Source organism: Lathyrus oleraceus, chromosome 6 (assembly GCF_024323335.1).
Source record: "Lathyrus oleraceus cultivar Zhongwan6 chromosome 6, CAAS_Psat_ZW6_1.0, whole genome shotgun sequence".
NCBI lineage: Eukaryota > Viridiplantae > Streptophyta > Magnoliopsida > Fabales > Fabaceae > Lathyrus > Lathyrus oleraceus.
Genome location: NC_066584.1, coordinates 115790154 through 115817185, shown reverse-complemented (window position 1 = coordinate 115817185; position 27032 = coordinate 115790154).

Here is a 27032-nt window from a genome sequence, read left to right as displayed (position 1 = left end):
ATATCTCCACATAATAACTGCAGCTCTCCACGTAATAACTTCTCCCCCTTTTTAGTCAAAATAGACCAAAGTGACCAATTAGACAAAATAAATGTCAATCAGTCCAGCAGAGAATGTCACAAAGGATGTTATAACATATAAATTGTTAAAACACAATGTCAGGAGATACAAAACCATAATTATACACAACTGCATTAGCTGAGATAATCAGAAATCCAGGAAACTCATAAAGAGCCTAAATATTACATCATGGCATCAGAAAGACTGCCAAAAATTACAAACATCGAACAGAAAAACAACAAATCATCCAAGCATCCAAAACACACATCATTAACAGGGGGGCCATCACCACAACTTAGTCTGAGGAGGTAGCATCTTCTTCACCTTCAGATCAAGAACTGCCACTAGATTGATCTTGAGAATTAGACCTCTTACTTGAGGTATGGGCATCTGTCTCCTTGTCTTCACCAACCTTATCCATCTCTTCTTGCTCCAAGCTACTAATGAGAACCTCTAAAGCCTCTTTCCTAGCCTTAGCCACCCTAATCCCAGTTTCCAACTCCTTACAGGTTTCTTTCAATTGAGCAATCAGGCCACCTTGAGAGGCTGGCTTCTTCATTGTAGATGTCATGACAATGTCATTGACATGACTGACTTCAAATAACTTGTAATGGATTGACAATGGAGGCTTCCTTTGACTGGGGATATCACTTGTGTTTAAAATACCAAGTTGCTGGCTCAAAATTATTCCACAAATGATAGAGGGAAAGGCAATTGGCAGCTTTACTGCATTAGTGGAAGCATGTCTAACAATTTGTTCAAACATGAACCTTCCATAATCAAAGTTGAGCCTGGTTCCAATAGCATAGATTATCCTTCCAAGAACATTAGAGATTGTTGAGATATGGTTTGTTGGCACCCAGTTGGCTGGAACTATCTTATGCAAGATAGCATATTTTACAGTTAATTTCCAGCAGATAAATGCTTTTTTGCTTGGCCATTCCTTGACTTGACCAACCGTGATTGTCCTACAAACTTCATTGTCTGTGGCTTCTAACTCAATAGCTCCTTTTGTTCGTCTCCCTAGGAACTTATTGATTATAGTTGGGGAGAACCTTACACACCTTCCTCTCATAAATACCTTGCAAAATTCTTTCCTATTCTTGTTAGAAATATCCTCAGGGATATTCACCATAAACTCCTTCACCAGACCTTCAAAGCACTGGGGTAATGCACTAACTGTCTTTAATAAATCTGCAGACTTGATCAAATCCATAACCTCCTTCACTTCCACAACATCTTTCCCTAGTTCCCTCTTCACATCAACTCTCCTCTGTATAACAAATTTCCACTTGGCTACACCATCTTCCAGATGGAAGGAAATGTTATCCAAATGCATAGCTGGAACCTTAGCTGGAGACTTTCTAACAGTTTGCCTTTTGGCAGGAGAGATGTCTGAGACATCATCTTCGACATCATCTTCCGAATTAGAGCTTTCCCTGACCTTCCTCTTCTTGACCTCTACTTTACTCCATGATTTAGAAGGACCTACAGCAACAACCTTCTTACTAGTTCTGGCTGTCAACATCTCAACCACGGTCTTGCCTTTCCTGGTCTTCATTTTCTTTGCAACACTTGGTTTCAAGTGATGAACCAAGGTGTCATCTTCCTCTTCTGAACTCTCTTCCTCCAAATCAATCACTTTCTCAGCAGTGTCATGCTTCTTAGATTGAGAAGCATCTATAGGTTTATTGCTAGGCATGGTTTTTCCTAGAGAACACAGTCCCTCAGCAGCAATGTCTTTCTCTGATCTAGATGAATCATCATCTTTCTCAGTTTGAGGTTCCACCTCAGGTGAGGGGTCCCTTCTAGACAGAGGAGTCGAAACTCCCTTGACTGAGTGTCCTTCATTTAGGATCCTAGTTACCAGGTTCCTAATGACACGATATGTATAGTGCATGTCATCCTTAGGTGGAGGGTTTTCAGAGTTATTACCTTGATTGTTTCCTGCCGTGGAAGAAGGACCAGGGGCGTCTCCTGGGATTACAGAAAGAGGAATAACTTCCAAAACCTCTTCATCCAGAAACTCCATGGAGGGAGTCATTGCTTTATGAGTGGGTTTTGAACCAGAGGATGAGGGATGTTGTGACATTTTGTTGAACTTTTGAGAAATGTTTTGTTGCCCTAGCAGAGATGGTCTGAGAAGTTTGATGAAGATGGAAGTGGTTGTGTTGAGGTAGAGTGTGAGAATGGTATAGATGCAAGTTCCAATACTATGTAATGATTTACCATAAATGGGACACTTTCTTTTAAGTGGGCAGACAATATTTTTATTCCCTTTTTCCACTCCACTTTAATTGCTATAAATTCTTATGAATACAAATCCCCAATTTCCCTCTTAAACATTCAAACTGATTAGCATCCAAAGCTTTTGTAAATATGTCAGCTAATTTCATTTCAGTAGTAACATGCTCTAGTGCTATGATTTTCTCTTCCATAAGTTCTCTAATGAAGTGATGACGAATAACAATGTGCTTTGTCCTGCTGTGCTGAATAAGATTTTTGGAAATATTTATAGCACGCAGGTTGTCACAGTACAATGTCATGACATCTTGTGTGACATTATATTCAGTCAACATTTGTTTCATCCAAACCAGTTGAGAACAACTACCAGCTGCTATGTATTCAGCTTCAGCAGTGGATAGGGACACACAATTTTGTTTCTTGCTAAACCATGATATCAAATTGTTCCCCAAGAAGAAACATCCTCCTGATGTGTTTTTCCTATCATCAGCACTTCCAGCCCAGTCAACATCACAATAACCAGTCAGCGTGGATCCGGAACCATGAGTATATAACATTTCATAGTCACTGGTGCCATTGACATATTTCAGTATCCTCTTCACTTGGTTTATGTGACTGACTTTTGGTTCAGCTTGATACCTAGCACAAACACCTACAACAAATGCAATGTCAGGTCTGCTTGCTGTGAGATATAGCAGACTTCCTATCATGCTTCTGTATAGACTTTGATCTACACTAACACCACTTTCATCTTTGGAGACTTTCAAATGTGTAGGAGCAAGTGTCCTTTTATGCCTTGCATTCTCCATGCCAAACTTCTTAACAATGTTCTTGGCATATTTGCTTTGAGAGAGAAAGATAGAATCTTCCATCTGCTTGACTTGTAGCCCAAGAAAGTGTTGGTGTAAGCCCTAGAGGCCAATACTTTTGGTACTTGTATCGAATTATTTATTAATAATAAAAGGCATTTTTCTTTATTATGTTTGTTTAATAAAGTCCCTGGAATAGATAGTCCGTTTAATGTATCAAGTATGACTTAATCATGAGATCACATTAAACATAAGGACACTATTCTTAAAGTATCTGTAGTCAAGCTTTATTGTGAAGTGGAATAACATTAAAGCATGAAGACTATTATGTTTGTAGACTGATGATCACGTCTCATGGATCATGGATAAAGAGTTATCAAGTCTTAAACATAGGTATGAATATTAAGAGTAATATTCATACTGGATTGACCCGATATGAGAATACTATATAGAATGTTATGCAAAGTGTCATAAGTTATTCTCATGGTGATAATGATGTATACCACTCTTCGACCTGAAACCACTACGGACCCTAGATGTAGAGTCGAGTGCTTTATTACTGATCCAACGTTGTCCGTAACTGGATAACCATAAAGACAGTTGATGGGTACTCCACGAAGCATGCTAAGGGACATGAGTGATCTAGATGGAATTTGCCCATCCTGCGTAACATGATAAATGTCTATGGGCCCAATATTGAACTGGACAAGGATGACACGGTCTATGCCTTGTGTTCAATATAGACATAAGGGCAAAAGGGTAATTATACACATAATTATTATCACAGAAGGATTTGTCAGATCACATGACATTTTCGTGTCTTGGGTAGCAGTGATGTGTTGCTAGATACCGCTCACTATTTATTATGTTAAATGCGTGATTTAATATAATTGCCAACGTCGCGAAAACCTACAGGGTCACACACAATGGACAGATTGATGAGAAATATAGTAACTAAGGAACACCGTAAGGTACGGTGCACTTAAGTGGAATACGAAATATGGTAAGGTACCACACGCTTAAGTGATTTTGGGCATATTATAAGATATGTGCCAAAATACACTTAAGTGGGCTTTTTAGCTTGAAGCCCACACAAGTGGTTCTATAAATAGAACCCTTGGGTAGAAGCATTGTCACTCTTGCATTCCGTTTCTCTCTCTTAATCAAAGCCTTCATTCATAGCAGCTAGCACTGAGATTGAAGGAATCCATTCGTGTGGACTAAGTAGAGACGTTGTCATCGTTCAACGTTCGTGATCGCCACAAGAGGTAACGATTCTATCACTGATCATGCCCATTCGTAAGGATCATTAAATGGAGAAATTTTTAAATTCTGCTGCACCTTGGATGGCAATTCTCCTTCAGTGGTATCAGAGCCTGGTTACGAAACCATGAATCTGATAACTGTTTATTTTTCTGTATTAATACGATTAAAACAGAACGAATCAAAGATTAAATTGAGATCGATCAAATTATATATATGATATAAGTAATCCTGATGCAAAATACATTATATATGATATAGTGTTCTTGTTTCGTTCATTCAAACACTCAATGGTTGTTTTCCTTTGAGCGATCAATGGTCGTTTGCTTCTTGATCCGACATTAGTATGGTGAAGCAATGACGTGTTGATCAATCATACTGAATCAACAATCGAGATGTGTTTGACAGTCTGAAATTGGTGCGTCAGGGTTAGTGACGGCACAAGGGTTGTGTTGTCAGAGAGTTATGCGATTGGGGTTGTGACTGCACAAGAGTTGTGCTTTCTAACAAATTTTCGTACAGTGTTAACTGGTTAACGCATATGGTTAACCGGTTAATGCAAGACGGAATACTGTTTTCTAAAAGATTTTCAAACAGTGTTAACCGTTTAACGTATATGGTTAACCGGTTAACGCGAAACAGAATACAACTTTCTAACAGTTTTTCAACAGTGTTAACCGGTTAACGTATTTGGTTAACCGGTTAATGCAAAACAGAATACAAATTATGAACAGATTTTCAAACAGTGTTAACCGGTTAACGCATATGGTTAACCGGTTAACGCAAGGCAAAATTCAACCGTTCGGCTAACTCTGCGTAATGTGATCGGTCGTCGAGATTTAATTTGGTTTTAATTAATTAAAAAAAAAATAATAATAATAATGTGTTTATTATTGTCTTGTGGTGATCGGTTATGGCCTTAGTTTTCCTTTATTTTGTTTTGGGTTTTAAAATACGACCTGCGTGTCGTGCCTCTCTTTTAATCTCTCAATGTAACTTCTTTTCTCATCTCACTCCCTCGTATGTAAAACGAGTTTCTTTATGTAATGTAATGTTATGAAGAAAGCAAAGAAGTCAGTGCCAAAGGAGGACAACCTTGAAGATCTTGCTTGGAGAAGCTTAGATCGTTATTAGGTTAGCTTAGGTTCTCTCATTGGCTTGGGAGAACAATTGCGCTAGGGGCCATAACTGTTCCATTATATATGTATGTTGATGCATGTGTATGTATGTTGATGCATGTGAGAGACGAATTATATGATAAATAAGCCGGTGAGATCAGAATAATTGCAAATTCCCTCAAATTAAATATTAAGTTTATGTTTTCCAAGTTTTAACACTCATCAAGACTAGTATCGGATAATGTAGGTTTCGCCTACGCGAGGTGCATGTTCTATATTAGTAAGGTGCGATGGGATAATTATAATATCCAATTGTTAAAACAATGGGTCAAACTTGACTAAACAAATTATAATAAGATTATATATGTTTAGAAGCAAGAGTTGGGAATTATCCATGTGATGGATTGGAATAAGGAGTTATTCACCCAACTAAAATATTCGAGAGTTGTATTAGATACAATTGGAAGGAGTTCCTACCTAAATAACCTAGTTTTGTGTAATCCGCCTACGCGGACTTAGAACGAAGTGAAATATGTATCTCGACCCACTAGAAAATCTTCCAATGGGATTTTCTGAATCAAATGATGAGGGTCATTTGTTTTGAGTAAAATAGTGGAAGCATATTAATTAAAGGCCTAATTAAATATGTCAATGATACTTATATTTTCATTAATTCTTATGTAGATTACCATGACAAAAAACACCTCTAACAACATCTTGCGATCAATCCTTGACAAAGAAAAATTGTCTGGGACAAATTTTCTGGATTGGCACCGAAACCTGAGGATTGTCCTCAAACATGATAAAAAGCTGTATGTCTTGGAGAAACCTGTTCCTGAAGAGGAACCTCCTAGTTCTGCACCTAAGGCAAAAAGAGATGCTTATAAGAAGCATGTCGATGATGCCATTGAAACTGCTTGTCTCATACTAGCTACCATGAACTCAGAATTGCAAAGGCAACATGAGAACATGGCAGCGTTCGATATGATCGAACACCTGAAGATGCTCTATCAAGTGCAAGCGAGGCATGAGAGGTTTGAAGTTTCAAAAGCCCTTTTTCAAGGCAAGTTAGCTGAGGGAGCCCCTGTAGGTCCCCATGTGCTCAAGATGATTGGGTATGTGGAAAACCTTGAGAGATTGGGTTTTCCCCTCGGAAAGGAACTTGCGACTGATTTGATCTTGTAATCGTTGCCAGATAGATTCAGTCAATTTGTCCTAAATTTCAATATGAATGATATGGACAAATCTCTTCCTGAACTGCTCGCCATGTTAAGAACTGCTGAGCAGAATCTGAAGTCAAAAGGGAAGTCCATTCTGATGATCGGAAATGGAAAGAGACAGAACAAAAGGCCCACTAAGCAGGGTGATAAAGGGAAAGGCAAGGAAGTTGCCAAAACCAAACCCACCGTTGCTGCTTTAAAGCCTAGTGGAGGGATAGCAAAAGAAGACACCTGCTTCCATTGCGGTAAGACCGGACACTGGAAGAGAAACTGCCCAAAGTACCGGGAAGATAAGAAGAATGGAGTAGAGACTTCAACTTCAAGTATTTTTGTTATTGAAATTAATTTATATACTTCAGCATCATGGGTATTAGATACTGGATGCGGTTCTCACATTTGTACAAATGTGCAGGGACTAAAAAGGAGTAGAGATTTGGCAAAAGGTGAAGTCGACCTACGAGTTGGCAATGGAGCAAAGGTTGCTGCTTTAGCCGTAGGAACTTATGTATTAACTTTACCTAGTGGTTTAATAATTCAGTTAGAGAACTGTTATTATGTACCTGCAATTAGCAGAAATATTATTTCCGTTTCTTGTTTGGACAAGTTTGGTTTTTCATTTATAATAAAGAACAATTGTTGCTCAATTTATTTGAATGATATATTCTATGCTTCTGCACAAATGAACAATGGACTATATGTCCTTGATCTTGAAATGCCTATTTATAACATTAATACTAAAAGGATGAAACCTAATGAATTAAATCCAACTTATCTTTGGCATTGTCGATTAGGCCACATAAATGAGAAACGCATTTCCAAACTCCATAAAGATGGACTGTTGGACTCTTTTGATTATGAATCATATGAGACATGCAAATCTTGTTTAATTGGAAAGATGACAAAGTCTCAATTCACAGGAAAAGGTGAAAGAGCTAATGATCTTTTGGCCCTCATACATACTGATGTATGTGGACCACTGAACATACCAGCCAGAGGAGGTTTTCAGTACTTCATCACATTTACTGATGATTTCAGTAGATATGGTTATGTGTATTTAATGAAACACAAATCAGAGTCCTTTGAAAAGTTCAAGGAATTCAAGAATGAAGTACAAAACCAACTAGGTAAGAATATTAAAACTCTTCGATCAGATCGAGGTGGTGAGTATTTAAGCCTAGAGTTTGATGACCATCTGAAAGAGTGTGGGATCCTATCCCAACTTACTCCTCCTGGAACACCCCAATGGAATGGTGTATCTGAGAGAAGAAATCGAACCCTGTTGGACATGGTCCGATCCATGATGAGTCACGCCGATCTTCCAAACTCCTTTTGGGGACATGCACTATTGACAGCAGCTTACACACTTAACCGTGTTCCATCCAAAAAGGTTGAGAAGACACCATATGAGATATGGAGTGGTAAGAAACCACATATGTCTTACATGAAGATTTGGGGTTGCGAAGTTTATGTGAAACGACAAATTTCAACTAAGCTTAAGCCCAAATCTGACAAATGCTTATTTGTGGGGTATCCTAAAGAAACAAGAGGGTATTACTTCTACAATCCTTTAGAGGGCAAAGTGTTTGTCGCTCGAACTGGAGTTTTCATAGAAAAGGATTTTATTTCCAAAGGAATCAGTGGGAGGAAAGTAGAGCTTGAAGAAATTCAAGAACCACAAAGCATCGATACACCTATGGAGGAATTAAAGCAGGAAACACAAGTAGTTGTGGAAGAGCAACCTGGTCAAGTAGAACAAGACCAACGTAGGTCAAGCAGGATATGTCACCTACCTGAGAGATATGGATATCTCATAACAGATCAAGGTGATGTATTACTCATGGATCAAGATGAGCATGTGACCTACCAAGAGGCCATAACTGGTCCCGAGTCTGAGAAGTGGCTAGAAGCCATGAAATCTGAAATGGATTCCATGTACACAAACCAAGTTTGGACCTTGGTAGAGCCTCCTGTAGGAGTCAACCCTATAGGATGCAAGTGGGTCTTCAAAAAGAAGATTGACATGGATGGTAAGGTACATACCTATAAGGCAAGACTGGTTGCAAAAGGATATAAACAAATTCATGGGGTTGACTATGATGAAACCTTTTCACCAGTTGCAATGCTTAAATCTGTTCGCATTTTACTTGTTATAGCTGCATATCATGATTATGAAATATGGCAGATGGATGTCAAAGCTGCTTTCCTTAATGGGAATCTTCTTGAGGATGTGTACATGACACAACCTGAAGGATTTGACATACCAGAAGAAGCCCAAAAGATATGTAAGTTACAAAGGTCAATCTATGGATTGAAGCAAGCTTCCAGAAGCTGGAATCTTTGTTTTGATGAAACAGTAAAACAATATGGATTCATCAAGAACGAAGATGAGCCTTGTGTCTATAAGAAGGTTAGTGGGAGCATGATGGTTTTCCTAGTATTATATGTAGATGACATATTACTCATTGGAAACGATATCCCTACCCTGCAACAAGTAAAGTCTTGGTTGGGGAAATGCTTTTCTACGAAGGACCTAGGTGAAGCATCCTATATATTAGGAATCAAAATCTATAGAGATAGATCACAAAAACCGCTCGGCTTAAGTCAGAGTACGTACATAGACAAAGCGCTGAGACGCTTTAATATGCATGATTCCAAGAAAGGATTCATACCTATGCAACATGGCCTGTGTCTATAAAAAAAAACAATCCCCTTCAACTGAGGAAGAAAGGGATCGCATGAATAAGATTCCATATGCATCTGCAATAGGATCTATCATGTATGCCATGTTATGTACTCGACCAGATGTCTCGTATACTTTAAGTGCAACGAGTAGGTACCAATCTGATCCTGGTGATGCCCATTGGGTAGCTGTCAAGAATATCCTTAAGTACTTGAGAAGGACTAAGGACTCATTCTTGATATATGGAGGTCAGGAAGAGTTGGTTGTATTTGGATACACCGATGCTAGCTTCCAGACAGATAAGGATGACTTTAGATTGCAATCTGGTTACGTGTTTTGTTTAAACGGTGGCGCTGTGAGCTGGAAAAGTTCAAAGCAAGATACAGTTGCTGATTCTACAACCGAGGCCGAGTATATTGCTGCCTCAAGTGCAACAAAGGAAGCTGTTTGGATCAAAAAGTTCATTAGTGAACTTGACATAGTTCCTAGCATTGTGGATCCCATTGGTCTCTATTGTGATAACAATGGTGCTATCGCACAAGCTAAGGAGCCTAGATCTCACCAACGATCCAAACACATACTTAGGCGTTATCACCTCATTCGAGAGATAATAGATAGAGGAGATGTGAAAATATGTAGAGTGCCTACACTCGACAATATTGCTGACCCACTAACAAAGCCTCTTGCGCAACAGAAGCATGATGGCCATACTAGATCTATGGGAATTAGGGATATGCCTGATTGGCTCTAGTGCTAGTGGGAGATTGTTGGTGTAAGCCCTAGAGGCTAATACTTTTGGTACTTGTATCGAATTATTTATTAATAATAAAAGGCATTTTTCTTTATTATGTTTGTTAAATAAAGTCCCTGGAATAGATAGTCCGTTTAATGTATCAAGTATGACTTAATCATGAGATCACATTAAACATAAGAACACTATTCTTAAAGTATCCGTAGTCAAGCTTTATTGTGAAGTGGGATAACATTAAAGCATGAAGACTATTATGTTTGTAGACTGATGATCACGTCTCATGGATCATGGATAAAGAGTTATCAAGTCTTAAACATAGGTATGAATATTAAGAGTAATATTCATACTGGATTGACCCGCTATGAGAATACTATATAGAATGTTATGCAAAGTGTCATAAGTTTTTCTCATGGTGATAATGGTGTATACCACTCTTCGACCTGAAACCACTATGGACCCTAGATGTAGAGTCGAGTGCTTTATTGCTGATCCAACGTTGTCCGTAACTGGATAACCATAAAGACAGTTGATGGGTACTCCACGAAGCATGCTAAGGGATATGAGTGACCTAGATGGAATTTGCCCATCCTGCGTAACAGGATAAATGTCTATGGGCCCAATATTGAACTGGACAAGGATGACACAGCCTATGCCTTGTGTTCAATATAGACATAAGGGCAAAAGGGTAATTATACACATAATTATTATCATAGAAGGATTTGTCAGATCACATGACATTTTCGTGTCTTGGGTAGCAGTGATGTGTTGCTAGATACCGCTCACTGTTTATTATGTTAAATGCGTGATTTAATATAATTGCCAACGTCGCGAAAACCTACAGGGTCACACACAAAGGACGGATTGATGAGAAATAGAGTAACTAAGGAACACCGTAAGGTACGATGCACTTAAGTGGAATACGAAATATGGTAAGGTACCACACGCTTAAGTGATTTTGGGCATATTATAAGATATGGGCCAAAATACACTTAAGTGGGCTTTTTAGCTTGAAGCCCACACAAGTGGTTCTATAAATAGAACCCTTGGGTAGAAGCATTGTCACTCTTGCATTCCGTTTCTCTCTCTCTCAATCAAAGCCTTCATTCGTAGCAGCTAGCACTGAGATTGAAGGAATCCGTTCGTATGGACTGAGTAGAGATGTTGTCATCGTTCAACGTTCGTGATCGCCACAAGAGGTAACAATTCTATTACTGATCATGCCCATTTGTAAGGATCACTAAATGGAGAAATTTTTATATTCCGTTGCGCCTTGGATGGCAATTCTCCTTCAGAAAGTAGGTCAGGTCTCCAACAAGGCTCATCTCAAACTCAGACTGCATTTGTCTAACAAAATGTTCGACCATATGCTCTGACATCCCACCAAACACAATATAATCTACATATATTTGTGCCACCATGAGATTTCCTCCTTCATTCTTCACAAATAGGGTATTGTCAATACCTCCTTTCCTGTATCCATTGTTAGTGAGGAACATTGTGAGTCTCTCATACCAAGCCCTAGGAGCTTGCTTCAAACCATAGAGGGCTTTCTTCAATCTGTACACATGCTTTGGAAGATTTGGATATGTGAATCCTTTAGGCTGTTCAACATATACTTCCTCATTTAAGTAGCCATTCAAGAAGGCACTTTTTACATTCATTTGGAACAGTTTGAACTTTAGAATACATGCCACTCCATGCAAAAGCCTAATGGACTCAAGGAGAGCTATAGGAGCAAATGTTTCATCAAAATCCACTCCTTGTTCATCAGATTTATTCTTATACACCCACTTTGCACCTATGACATTTATTCTTTCAGGTCTAGGAATCAGTTCCCATACTTCACTCCTCTTGAGTTGACCTAATTCCTCCTGCATGGCATTGATCCAGAACTCATCAGTCAAGGCTTCCTTGACATTCCTAGGCTCAATCTTGGACACAAAGCAGCCATGTGAGATCACTTCCCTTGATCTAGTTGTGACTCCTTTATTAGGGTCTCCTATAATGAGATCTTTGGGATGATCCTTCTGAATTCTAATGGAGGGTTCCTTGTTGATTTTGTCATCTGCAGGTTCAGCTTGAAGAGGTTCACTCTCATTATTTCTGTCTGAGAAATCAACTGGGGAGTCATTTGGAGATATCTCAACATCATCTGTGACATCAGTCTGTTGATCATCAACCACAACATTGATAGATTTCATCATTACTTTTGTTCTGGAATTAAAGACTTTATATGCACTGCTGTTTGTTGAGTAGCCCAGAAATATTCCTTCATTACTTTTGGGATCAATCTTCCTTCTTTGTTCACTTCTAATTTTGATAACTTAACTTTCCTTTTCTCTTTGAAGTTTTAAACAAAGATCTTTGAAGACTTCAGAAACATCAGATTTTTCTCTTATGAAATTGATCCAGGTGTATCTGGAGAAGTCATCCACTACTGCATATGCATACTTCTTCCCACCAAGGCTTTCCACCTGCATGGGTCTCATCAAATCCATATGGAGGAGTTTCAATACTTTGGAAGTGATGTCATGTCTGAGCTTCGGGTGTGACATCCTTGTCTGTTTTCCAATCTGACATTCCCCACAGACTTTTCCTTCATCAATTTTCAGATTGGGAATTCCTCTAACAGCTTCAACATATATAATCCTCTTCATACCTTTTAGATGCAGATGGCCCATTCTTTGATGCCATATCTTCACTTCTTCTTCTTTGGCTAAAGTACACATTGAAGAATAACAAGTTTCTTGAGAACTCCACATATAACAGTTGTCTTTAGACCTGACTCCTTTCATGATCACTTCATTTTCTTTGTTAGTAATCAGACATTCAGTTTTAGTGAAGTTTACATTTAGACCTTGGTCACACAGTTGACTGATGCTTATTAGATTTGCAGTCAATCCGTTAACAAGTTGTACATTGCCAAGGTCAGGAACTCCAGGGAAATCAAGCTTACCAATCCCCTTGATTTCACCCTTTGCTCCATCACCAAAGGTTACATAGCTGGTGGCATGAGGATGAAGTCCAATTATCATGTTTTTGTTTCCAGTCATGTGTCTGGAACACCCACTATCAAAATACCAATCTTCTTTGGCTGAAACTCTGAAGGAAGTGTGAGCTATCAAACTTGTAACCTCAGTCCTAGGAACCCATTGCTTTTTGTTGACAGGTCTGTGATGTTTGGGTTTAGGTTGATGATGAGAGGGACTAGGATAGCCATACAACTTATAGCAGAATGGTTTTATGTGGCCAAATTTTCCACAGTAGTGACATTTCCATCTTTGATTTTTCCCTTTCTGCTGTCTTCCTTTATGATGTTATGACATCTCTGGTTTACACTTGGGTTTGAGCTTTGATTTGCTACCAGTGTGGCTGTACTCAGGTTTAGATTCATTGAACCCAATGCCAGACTTGTCTCCTGTCATTTGTCCAGTCTGGAGAATTTTGTCTAAGGTGTCAGATCCATTGTTCAACATTCTTACATACTTGGTCATCTCATCTAGTTTAGAATTCAAGAATACTGCTTCAATCTTCAACTTGGAGATGGTTTCCAAATGTTCTGCCTTCTCATTTCCAACTGTACTATCACTTTTTTCTGGATTTCAACTTGTCGACACACTTTTGCACTTCTGTGACACAACTCTCTGTAGGTAGTGGCCAAGTCTTCAAAGGTTACTTCATCATCACTTGAATCTTCATCAGAACCCCATCTTCCAGTCAAGGCATTCACAAGATTTGCAGACTCTTCTGTTTCACTTTCATCATACCAAGTGGACGCAAGACTCCTCTTTTGTTTCTTGAGGTAGGTCCCACATTCAGTTCTAATGTGTCCATACCCATCACATTCATGGCGCTGAACTCCTTTTCCTTCTTTGGGCTTTTCATCTGACCTTGTTCTTCTTCCAGCATTGTTGGATTTACTGATATCAGATGCGATGTTCTTGACATTAGCCTTAGATCTTACATCCATCTTTTTCATAAGTCTGTTGAACTGTCTTCCCAGCATTGCAACATCATTTGCTAGATCTTCATCAATATCTTGACCACTTTCCTCCTTTTCCTCCTCAGTGTTTGACATGAAGGCTATGCTTTTGACTTTCTTTTCAGATCCATCATACATTCCCATCTCAAATGTTTGGAGGGATCCAATTAGCTCATCAACTCTCATATTGGAAATGTCTTGAGACTCTTCTATGGCTGTCACTTTCATGGCAAATCTCTTAGGGAGTGACCTGAGTATTTTCCTCACTAATTTTCCCAAGGGCTAAGTCATCCTCCTCCCTGGTCCATTATTCTTCAGCCTTCTTATCAGTAGTAGCTTCTCCATCTCTGGTAACAACTGGATGTTCCCAGCCTGTTAACACAACCTTCCAAGCCTTATTATCCAGAGATTTTAGGAAGGCGACCATTCGAGGTTTCCAGTAGTCATAGTTGGATCCATCCAAAATAGGTGGTCTGTGAACAGATCCTCTATCTCTCTCCATAGTACCAGAAAGTATCGTCCCTAGATCTCACCCAGAACCAGAGCAGGATGCCTTCTCCGATACCAATTGAAATTCTGGTATCAAATATGAGATGTCGAAGGTAATGTCACGACACTAATATCTGAACAATACAAACAGGATAAAAGATAAAGGGTTGTAATGCACGAGACACAAGCAATTGTTAACCCAGTTCGGTGCAAACTCACCTACGTCTGGGGGCTACCAAGCCAGGAAGGAAATCCACTAAAATAGAATTAGTTCAAAGACTCTTAGTAAACAACACAAGTTACAGTCTTTTTCACCTAATCTCTACCCGCGTGACTTCTACCTAAGAACTCTTAGATATGAGATCTCACTCACTCCCCCTCAATCACACCAGTGATATTAAACAAGAATTACACTGAAAACAAGACACTCTTTAAAGGCACACACTTGATCTTACTTAGCAGCTTCAATCAAGTAGACACACACTCATGCTTAAAAGCTTAGAGTGATAAATTACAACTCAAAAATCAGACCAATTCAATCATCTACAAATGAATTGAATGGCTTACAAGTCACACGACCACACAAGACTTAAACCCTTATTCTCTCTCAATATTTTGCTCTGTATTTCTTGTGTATCAAATCAGGTTTCCATGTCCTTTTTATTGAAGCATTCAGCTGGGCTTGGACATCATAAAACCCTAAAACTATTTTCCATTCATATCTTCTCATGACAGTTGATTAGATCTCTTTGGAAAATAAGTTAATCACGTTGTAATTACTGATTGATAGCGTGTTCAATTAACTCATTAATCATACACATATTGCCATTAAAAACGGAATCACATAATACATAACATTCAAATTGAATGTTCTGTATACAGATGTCATGACATCGGGTCTGACATCCTAGAACAATCCTGCATAATTATATTTTAAACATCCAGCAGGTACAAAATATCTTATGTTAAGACATCACATGTGACATCTTGTGAACACTTTAGGTTTTACCAAAATTGCTGCCAACACCAAGAACCAACAAACATGTCCTGGAAGTTTTGAGTTTTCAAAGCCAGGAGGTTGATGGACATACACTTCTTCAGTATTGTAACCATTCAGAAACACACTTTTGACGTTTATCAGATCCTTTGATCTTTTCGTCAGAACCTGCAAGTGTTATCTCCAGATCTGCAAAGTTCTCAACTAGCTTTGACTTTTCAGAGTCAAGCTTGTCATCAAATCTGACATGTATTGATTCTTCCATAATTTGTGTTTCTGTATTGTATACTCTATATCCTTTAGAGCGTTCTGAGTATCCCAACATAATACACTTTTGTGCCTTAGAGTCAAACTTGTTCATATTATCTTTAGTATTCAGAATAAAACAAGAACATCCAAAAGGATGAAAATAAGAAATGTTGGGTTTTCTTCCCTTGCACAGTTCATAAGGAGTCTTCTCCAGAATAGGTCTGATGTAGATTCTATTCTAAATATAACATAATGTATTCACAGCTTCTTCACAGAAGTGCTTAGCTACATTAGTTTCATTGATCATGGTTCTGGCCATTTCTTGGAGAGTCCTATTCTTCCTTTCTATAACTCCATTTTGTTGTGGATTTCTAGGACAAGAGAAATCACAGGATATTCCATTAGAGTCAAAAAAAAAATTCAAAAAGTTTGTTTTTTAAATTCGCCACCATGATTACTTCTGACTCTGATGATTTTAGAGTCAAATTCATTTTGCACTTTTGAACAGAAACTGGTGAACACAGATTGTGACTCATTCTTGTGCCTTAAGAATCTTACCCATGTCCAACGACTATAATCATCAACAATGACAAGTCCATACTTCTTACTATTGATTGATGTTGTTTTAACAGGTCCAAAAAGATCAATGTGTAGAAGTTCTAGAGGCCTGGATGTAGAAATAACATTTTTGGTTTTGAAAGTTGTTTTAGAAAATTTACCTTTCTGACGTGCTTCACAAAGAGCATCTGAAAAAAACTTCAGCTTAGGTAGGCCTCTAACTAGCTCAAGTTTATTTAGCTGAGAAATCCTCCTGAAGCTAATGTGACCCAAGTGTCTATGCCACACCCACTGCTCTTCATTTACAGACATCAAGCATTTTACGTTTTGATTTTTCAAATCTAAAATCTTTATTTTATAAATGTTTTTCTTCCTCTTTCCAGTGAAAAGGACTATGCCATTTTTTTGATTAACAGCTTTGCACATTTTTTGACTAAAGATTATATCATCACCGTTATCACTTAATTGACTTATGGATAACAAGTTATGCATTAATCCTTCAATAAAGAGGACGTCAGAAATAGAGGGAAGATATCCATTACCAACTGTTCCAGATCCTCTTATTCTTCCTTTTTGATTTCCTCCAAAGCCTCCAAAGCCAACATCTTTAAGTTCCAGGTTTTGGAATATATGCTTTCTTCCCGTCATGTGTCACGAGCATCTAGAGTCCATGTACCATGATTGGTGTTTTAACTCTGTTGCACATGATATCTGCAACATACACTATTTTATCTTTTGGGTCCTTTAGGATTAGTTCTCCCAGAGTTTATGAAAAGTTTGGGTTTTCTAGCGTTGTTAAACTTATGTGTTTGTGCAGGTGTATAATGATAAGAAAAATGATATTTAGATTTGTTTTCTATAGTAAATTTCTGATCATCGTCACCATAATCATAACCAATTCCTCTTTTTCTAGTATGACTTACACCATAGATCATATAAGCCATTTTACTTCTTTCTAGACCGTTGTTCATAAATTTCTGAAAAGCTTTTTCATATTTGTATATGATAGTGTCAGAAGTTGGTGGAGCTTTAGAAAGAGTTTCTTCAAGTTTTGAATATTTCTTGGTTGAAAATTTGTTTTCTTTTTCAAGAATAAAATTATTTTCTTTGTGTTCACAAACTTCTTTCTCAAGCTTATCACACTCTTCAACAGTCTCTTCATGAACCTTTTTCAAGTTCTTGAATTTCTATCGAAGCTTCTGATACAAGCTCAGAGATTCTGATAAACAGGCTTCCATATCAGAACGAGAAAAGTCAGAGAATACCTCTTCAGAGTCAGACTCTGTTTTATATGAACTTCCAGAGGTAGTTGCATGAATGCTACGTTCGTCTGATCCTCTTTAGAATCAGATTCTGAAGCTTCCGATTCAAAATCATCCCATGTTTCCATGAGTCATTTCTTCTTTGCTTTGAAAGAATTCTTCTTAAAGCTTTCTTTTCTAGAGCTATCCTTCTTTAGCTTTGGACATTCATTTCTATAATATCCAGGCTCTTTGCATTCATAACATATTACTTCCTTGTTGGGTTTGCCTCTGGAGGTTGAATCTAGACGGTCTCCCTTCTGCCTGGGCCTTCTGAAGTTGTTTTGTCTTTTTCTCCAGAGCTGTTTGATTCTTCTAAAAAGAAGATATAGTTCTTCTTCATCATCAGAATCTTCATTCTCATAGTCATCAGCTTCTTCCTCTTCACCTTGAAATGTTTTGTTCCTTTCTGCTTTCTTCTTTCTGATCTAGACTTTAGAGCCATGAATTTGCTTTTCTTCTGAGGTTCATCTTTTTCTAGCTCTATTTCATGATTTCTGAGAGAGTTGACAAGTTCTTCAAGATTTATATTGTTCAAATCCTTGGATAACTTAAGAGCAGTAACCATAGGTCTCCACTTCTTGGGAAGACTTCTGATTATCTTCTTCACATGATCTGCTGTAGTGTATCCTTTTTCCAGAACCTTGAGTCCTGCAACCAAGGTTTGAAACCTTGAGAACATTACTTCAACAACTTCATCATCTTCCATTCTGAAGGTTTCATACTTCTGAATTAAGGCCAGAGCCTTAGTCTCTTTATATTGATTATTGCCTCCGTGATTCATCTTCAAAGAATCAAATATTTATTTGTCTGTTTCCCTGTTGGTGATCTTCTCGTACTCATTGTAGGAAATTGTGTTTAACAGAATGATTCTTTATTTATGGGGATTCTTGAAATCACGCTTATGATCATCACTCATTATGCTTCTTGGAATAGAGATACCAATTGCAGAAATAGGTGGTTCATAACCATTTGTAACAATATCCCAGAGATCAGCATTGTAGCCTAGGAAGAAACTTTCAATTTTTGTCCTTCTAGTAGTCAATTTTTCCCCATCAAAAACTGGAGGTTTAGTTTTGTAGCTATCTCTTTCACTTATGTTAGCCATGGAGTTTTTCTCACTCTGGATCTCTCTACACGGTTAAATGTTTGATATAAAAATCAATAACAGAGCCTAAGCTCTGATACGAATTGAAGGTAGAGAAAAACAAGAAAGGGGGATTTGAATTGTTTTCATAGTAATCAAAAACTTCTTGCAACACCAAACACACAAAAATAAATGCTAGCAACACAAGGAGTTTATCCTGGTTCACTTGAAAAATCAAAGTTACTCCAGTCTACCCGGCCAAGATGATTTCGCCTTCAATAAGGACTTAATCCAATAATCTCAACAGATTACAAAAACGTCTAAGAGTTTAACAATCTCTTAGTTCTCTCAAGTATATAGACCTAAACAAGTCACTTGAGGAATTACAAGGATTTTTAGGAATACAAGTGTTTGACTAGATGCTTCTAGGTAAGCAGTATAAACACGCGCTTAAGAACAATGAAACAATGACCACACAATATGAGCAACAACTCTTGTGTGAACACTGAATATTACAATGAGAGATATGAAAAATATAGTGTGTATTGAGAGTTATAGATTGAAGTGTTGTTTTCAGCATGTTGTGAAGAGGCCTTTATATAGTTGTTTGAGATGATACCATTGGAGGGATATCAAGGGAGATATCTTGCCAACTATGGGAATTAAAGGTATTAACTTTCTTGTTATTTCCATAGTAGTCTTGCAACATAATCCATAATTTCCTTAAAGAGAATTGTACTATATTTAGAATGCTTCCAGAGTAAGTTTTCTGATCCGGTGTGTAACAGTAAATTCATGACCATCAAGTTATGGATAAACTTGACGTCAACAAAACCAGAGTCGCCACCGCGCTTTTACTGTTTCCAAAGGAAAAGGGAAAAGTACGAATAAAACCCAAAGATAAGAAGTTTTCAAATCAAAGCTAATAAAATGCCAGAGATTACAGGTAAGGGGGTTAGTTACACAGAGGGAAGGTGTTAGCACCCAAAGTGTCCTAGGTACTCCTAGGGAGCCCTTTTTATGTGTGCATATGTGTTTGGTATAAAAGATATTTGAGAAAAAATAGAGTGTGAGGATGAGAAAAGAACTCATTAATTATATTTTTGTGTTTGGCAAGACCTTCGGACTTGTGTCTACGTACCAACATAAAAATGAGGGATCAAAACCTCGTAGTTCATGGTAAAAATTTCAAAGTTGGTGAATTGCTTTTAACAAAAGTTTTAAATGAAAAGGGCACCAAGGGCCAAAAATTTGAATGGGGTTGTTAGTTCTTTTTGTCTTTTGAAATTTAAGTCAATATATTTGAGTTTATTTACAAATTTGATTTTAAGAAAGAGTTTGAAAATTCAGTGGTATAAGACAAAAGTTTCTAATCATTAAACAATGTCTAAGTTTGAAATCACAAGCAAAGAAGGTTTTTGAAAAAGGGGGGGGAGATTTTGAAATTTAAGAAAGTCGGAGGAGATGAAGAGGCTATCCTAAGCATAAATTTAAAAGTTAAGAGTTGAAAAGATCTGACCAATGGGATGCAATCCAACAGAGAAGAATGTCATATAGAAAACCCACTTTCCCTTTGGACTTTGAATCAAGAAATAACCAATAAGCAATTAGCAATATCCAGACATCATGAAGATTAAGGCATCAAATAAAGATAGCCCAATCCAAGCAAGCAAATCCCATAGCTAGCAGTCTTCTTTGTCTTCTCATGTATCAGATGTATTATTCCTTGATCAACTCAAAGCAAAGCATCAAACACAAGATCAAAATAACAGTTAAGTAAAAAGAAAGAGTAGCATATGAATCCAAACAAATCCTAAGGTTTGCATCAGATAAAGGCTCAGTTTACAATAGCTCAGTCTCAGAATGTTGGCATTGTCCAAGTCCTTTTGCATAGGGAATGTTGCCTAATACTAAGTCCAAAAGTTCAAATCAAGTTCAACAGTCCATCAGATGTTTTTTAGGGTTTTTATTGTTATTAGGTATTTTAAGGTCCTAAGACCGTAAACAAAACCAAACCAAACAAACAATATATATACAATCACAAGATATGGCTCAAACGAGCAAGGTGAAAATGACATAAACATAAACAAGTTATATGAAATGTAAATGGCAATTGAATTATAAATGACTGAAATTTAAATTGCATAAAGTAAATAACTTGAAAGTAAATCAATATTAACAAGAATTAGTCAAATGTTAGTCAAGTGTAATGGTGATTTTTAATTGTCTAGGTCATTCTTTAGAGAACACTCAATCCTTCATTCACAAGTATAGATCTTTAAACCAAGACATCTTCTATGAGAAAGGCTCTAACTTGGTTAATTCAACAAGTATGCCACTAGCTCCCATGAAAGGAAAAAAGTTCAAGTCCCTACACAATGCCATGAAGAAGGGGAGGCTTACAATCCCACTTACTAGAATGCTATGCCTTGAGGGTCACTTTTAGCTCTATGTTAAGCAATTGTAATTGGACTTATATAGAAGTCACAACTATCTGAGGCCGAGCAAAAGAAATTAGGTGTTAATGCATGTTAGAGATTTGGTATGAAGAACCAAACTCCTAAAACATACCATACACTAAAAGAAAATATCAAAAGGGAGGGACCTATCTTAGTCATACATGTATTTGTTCATCTGACACAAGGTCATTGATGAACCAATTCACCTTTAGACATTAGAGATTTCATTGGTCAAATGAGGGAATGGGACAGAATATGGATGAAGATGAAGAGGGAGGGGAAGATAGAAACACAAATTGACCGAGGAAGGATTTTCATCAAATCAAAACCATCCATTCATTTTGGGAGATGAAATGTACATTTTATCAATCCCCTAAATCAAATGGGTTTGATCCAACAAAAGTCAAATCAACCTTGACCAAGACCCAAACAGTAAGTCAAACATCACAAGACCATAAAAATGACTCAACATAATTTTTAAACAATTAAATAATTAAAAATCTAATTAAAAGTGAATTAAAATACATTTTGATTTGGTCAAAACCTAAAATCCCTTCAAAACACCAAATAAATGGTCAAGGGAGTTATCCTAGGTCAACCAAGGTCAAAGGACCTTAGAAAAAAATTCACTATTTTTGAAAAGTCAGAAGTATTTTTAAACAATTAAAAATATGTACAAAAACATTTAATTCATGAAAAATAAAAAAATTGATCCATAAAATAATTTTAATTTAGAATATGAAAGAGAAAAATATTTAAAGTTTTGTGATGAAAGTCCCATATTTTTTGGATTAAAAATGAAATTGCTATGAATTAAATAAAATATATGGATTAAATGAAAAATCAGAAATAAAAAAGAAAATAGAAAAAATAAGGGCCATTAGATCTCCCTCATTAATTGAGGTGGTAGATCTGATGGCCACGCGCATGTTTTTCGCCATACACCTCAGTCAACGCGTCATAAGGATGGTATGCAAACGCAATGACCCAGATTAAAACGTTGAAACCTGATCAGATGGCCAGGAGGCGTGTCAACACACCACCAGAGATAGGGCTCCGGTCATCTTCTCTGGTGAACCTCTGTAGCGGTAAATTCATGACCATTAAGCTATGGATAAACGTAACGTTAATAAAACCAGAGTCGCCACCACGCTTTTATTGTTTTCAAGGGAAAAGTACGAACAAAACCCAAAGATAAGAAGTTTTCAAATCAAAACTAATAAAATGCCATAGATTACAGGTAAGGGGGTTGGTTACACAGAGGGAAGGTGTTAGCACCCAAAGTGTCCTAGGTACTCCTAGGGAGCCCTTTTTTGTGTGTACATGTTGTAAGACCCTAATTTTGACCCTAAGATCCCTCATGACATCATATCATTACTCATTGCATTGCATCAAGGATCATAGCATGTTTGGCTCCTTAACCCTAGGGTTGGGACTTGTGTGAGTGGTTTGAGACCACCAAGCATGCATGTATGGTATATTATTGCTTTTCTTATTTTGATTACTAACCAAAAGCACAAAAATATGTCACTAACTCTTTTTGTTTTGAAGTTCAAGTGATCATGTGATCCCATGCTCCTATGAGGCTCCTAAGCTCAATGAAGTGGCTAGATGAAGATGAGAAAAAGCATGGCAATGGTCCATAAAGTTCTTAATCATAATATATGTCTCCCAAGTATCTCAATTTGCCAATTTGATCAAGATAACCCAAAGGGCTTGAGGATTGTTCCCAAGGAAACCCTAATTCAACTGTGCATTGACTGTGCCTTACTCATGAAGCAACCTCAACCTATGATCAAATTTAATCAAGGGAAGTTATTTAATTATTTATTTTATGCATATATGATCTTATTTGAGGATCCTTAATCATTCATTCATCAAGATTTGAAGTTTGGCCTTGAAAAGTTGACCAGTCAAGTCATCTTACTAAACTGAAGTCCACTGAGACACAACTTGTGATGTGTTTATCAAATGAAGATGAACCCAAGATAAATAATGTTCTTAAGAACCATATTAACAACTTTAATTTTCATCAAAAATCCATTTGAAACTTGGAAGGTCATCATTCATTTTAAAACATTATAGGTCATTTTGACTGAAACCCTAATTTTGGGTCAACTTCCCAAGGACCTAACTTTCTTAATTTTTATGATTTTGAGGTGAGACCAAATTCATTAGAAAGCTTAATATGTATTCATAAAATGTTATGTTGGACATAATTTCATAATCCTAAAATAAACACATGTGATAATACAAAACATTATAGGTCACTTTGGACCTAAGTCATTGAATTTGAAAAATGTCCAACTTCAAGTTCCCATAACTTTCTCATGGAAAATCCAAAGTAGGCAAAATTTGAGTCTAAATTGATCGTACTGAAAATATATATAACTTTTATGTTGGAGGTTTTTCAATTTGAGGCTTGAATCGTTGACACAGAAGGGCTTGAAGAGGCTTGATTTGGATGAAAATTTTCAAAGGGGACCTAGACATGTTTTGTACCCAAAATTTCACAGCCAGTTTTCGTTAAGTTCCAAACTCCAAATGAATTTTTTCCCAACATGACTTTTGTTCCTTATTTCTAGGGCTTTCCAACCATTACTCACATTAATTTTTTGACATTCCATGTGTAAGTTTCGAAGAGCTTTATGTTTATGTTCATTTTTGCATTTCACTTTGTAACTTCATGTGCAAGCAAATGCCACTCCAATTACACGTCCAATTCACTTACATTTGATCTCAGCATGGATTTGCATTCATTCTTAAGCCTCACATGCGCATGTACAGGCCCATGCAAGGAGGATTCAAACTTCATGCACACGAGGGAAGCATTGCCTTGCATCACATTCCAGCTATAAATAAGAGTGCATTCTCATTCAAATGGTAACCAAGTGGAGATCTGAATTGCTGCTGAATTCAAAACCAAACCCTCACTAAAGGAATTTTCAGATTTCATTCTCTTTTTCAAGTTTGAATTTCAACATCATTAGTTGATCTTCAAAGCTCAATTCCTTAACCTAGCATCACCATCACACTTCCAGATCAAAAGTAGATTAAGAGCTTGGAGAATTCGTGCTGTTTGAAGCTTCAATTCAGAGGTAGAACACCAAACTTTCTTGATCTAGATCTTGCAATCTAATGTGAATCTCTTTGGTTTGTATGGTTTTCTGAAGTCCTCATGCATGAGGCAGGCCAGTGGTGGTCTTGATTTTGCAAATCGTGCCATTTCAGTTCATGTACCATGATCTTCAAGCTCATGTTTCTCTCTAAATAGGAACTGTGAGGATGATCCATGGTTACAGGGGTGATGTACATCACCTCAACTTCATTTTGATGCCATCATTTTTCATTTTCATTGACATTTAATTTCCTGCGCGTGGTGGCCGGATCTGGTTAGATCGCCGGAGAAGATGGTGGTTTCCACCACCATCCCCACGTGGTAGCTTCAGAGCCCTTGGATCATACTAAAACATTTTAATCGTGGCCTTTCTTTATGTTGACTCATTTAAATACCAAGTGTTGCGCGCTTGACTTGAGATCACCATGTGACCGCGCCTCTGAGCTCTTGATGCCTTGCCACGTCAATTAATGAAACCATCTGAGGGCGTTGGTTTTTCTATTTTTCTTATTTTATTTTAATTTCATTTAATTCCTTTTATTTTCAAAAATTCATAAATATTTTATTTGAAGTCACAAAAATATGAGACCAATGCCAAAAATTTTCTTGAAAAATCTAGTTTCATATTTTGATTTTTAATTATTTTTGTGACTTTATTTAATATTTTTTGTGAATTATGTGGTTTTTAATAGTTTTAATTCATTTTAAAATACTTCCTGATATTTGAAAAATCCAAAAATATTTTCCTAACACCTACGGATCATGATAAGTCAATGAAAAATAGTCTCATCAATTTCTTATTTGATTTGAGATTCATTTGAGATTTTAGTTCATATTGTGTTATTGTTCATTGTTTTAAATTGTTTTTAAATAGTTTCTGATTTCAAAAATTGTTGAGAAAATCTGTCAAAGTTTGTTTGACCATGTTAGAACTATGAGAATTTAATTGGACTTGTTGAAGTTGATTTGAATTAAATTTGAGGTTTGACCACATTTTGTTTATTTTATTTTGCCTTTAATTTTAATTCAAAAAAATACCAAAAAAATATGTTTGACTTGTTGACTTTTAATCTTCATTTCTTTTGTGTTTGGCATTGATTGATGATGATTTGGTTCACTTTTGACCAATTGAGTTTGAAACTTGAATTCTCCTTCCATCCATTTCATCTTCATCCTTTTTTTTTAATTTGGCCAATGAGTTAATGTCTTATGGTTGGTCTTGAAAAATGAGAGGTATAACCTTCTTTGATCCAAACCAAACTCAACTTGATCCAAGATCAAGTGAGTTGTTTTGTGTCCAAGATAGGTTACTTCTTGGTCAAGCAAAAAACCTAAAGTCCACACAAGGCTTTTCCCCTTTTGTTTTGGCATGGCAAGTTTTAGAAGCTTGGCTTACTAGTCATGATCTCTAACTTGTGTTTATTTGCCTATAGTTTTATTGACCGACCTCAGATAGGTGTGACTACTACATTAGTCCACTTACGATTGCTTAACATAGCGCTAAATTGTCTTATGACAAACTAACATAACCACACTAATTACTAACTTTAATTTGGGCATTTAAATTCTTGCCTTTTACTTTAATGCCATTTATTTCTTGCTCATTTATTCATATTGCTTTTAATTTTGCTCACTTGAGCACATATTTTATGTTTATGCCATTTTCCTTTTGCTCATTTGAGCTCATTATTGTATATAAATATATTGTTGTCTTGTGTTGGCTTTGCTTTTGTCTTCTGTGAACCTAATGCAAAAAGGAGAAAAGGACTTAGAATTATGACTTACTTATGCTTAAAGGAGTTCAAGAGCAACTAGGCCTCATGCCTTTAGAATGCTAAACTTGTTGAATAGCAACTAGGCCTCATGCCTTTAGAATGCTAAATTTCAAAGTTGACTTCAAAGGACTTGTCTTTTAAAACTCATTCTTTGTCCATTCCTCTTATTGTGTTGTGAACTTTTTGATGTTTGATCTTGTGTGATAGGGATTCCATCTTGAGATAGTAAAGAGGACCATTGTCATAAGTAGCCAAGTTAAGAGAGACAAGCCAAATGGAGATCCTATGAGCTTGAATCTAATTTGTTTGATTGCTTGATTGTTTGCTTGATTGTTTGCTAAGTCCAAAAGAAAGGAGCATCTTGATTCATCTCTATGATTTCAAGAAAGGGAACTCCAAGGGTTTTATCTTCTCTCTTATCTTTGTATGCTTTAGGACTAACCCTTCTCTTCTTCTCCTCACTCTAACCCAAGCCAAAAATCTTTCCTTTCAAACTTTGACATTGTTTTCAAATTAGAAACCTAGGCCTTATGCCTTTGTCTTTTCAAAATCTTTTCATTAATGCTCATTGTGAATAAATCTTAATCCAACTTTGAATTCATTTTGTAAATAACTCTAACTTGTAAATATAACTCACTTCAAGTTGATTTTGTGGTTCCAATGGCCACCTTGTTAAAACTTTCCAAAAACATTAGTCATAGGTTTGAGTTATCATAGTGGTTGATATAAATCTCACCTTATCCTTAGTGATTGGATTATAAGTCTTCCATACTTATTATAGGGTTAACCCCTCACTAGTATGTTGAAGCTCTCCTCACATGGTGGATTGTTGGTTTAGGTTGAGTTTTCTCCCTTTGATAACAAAAGACCTT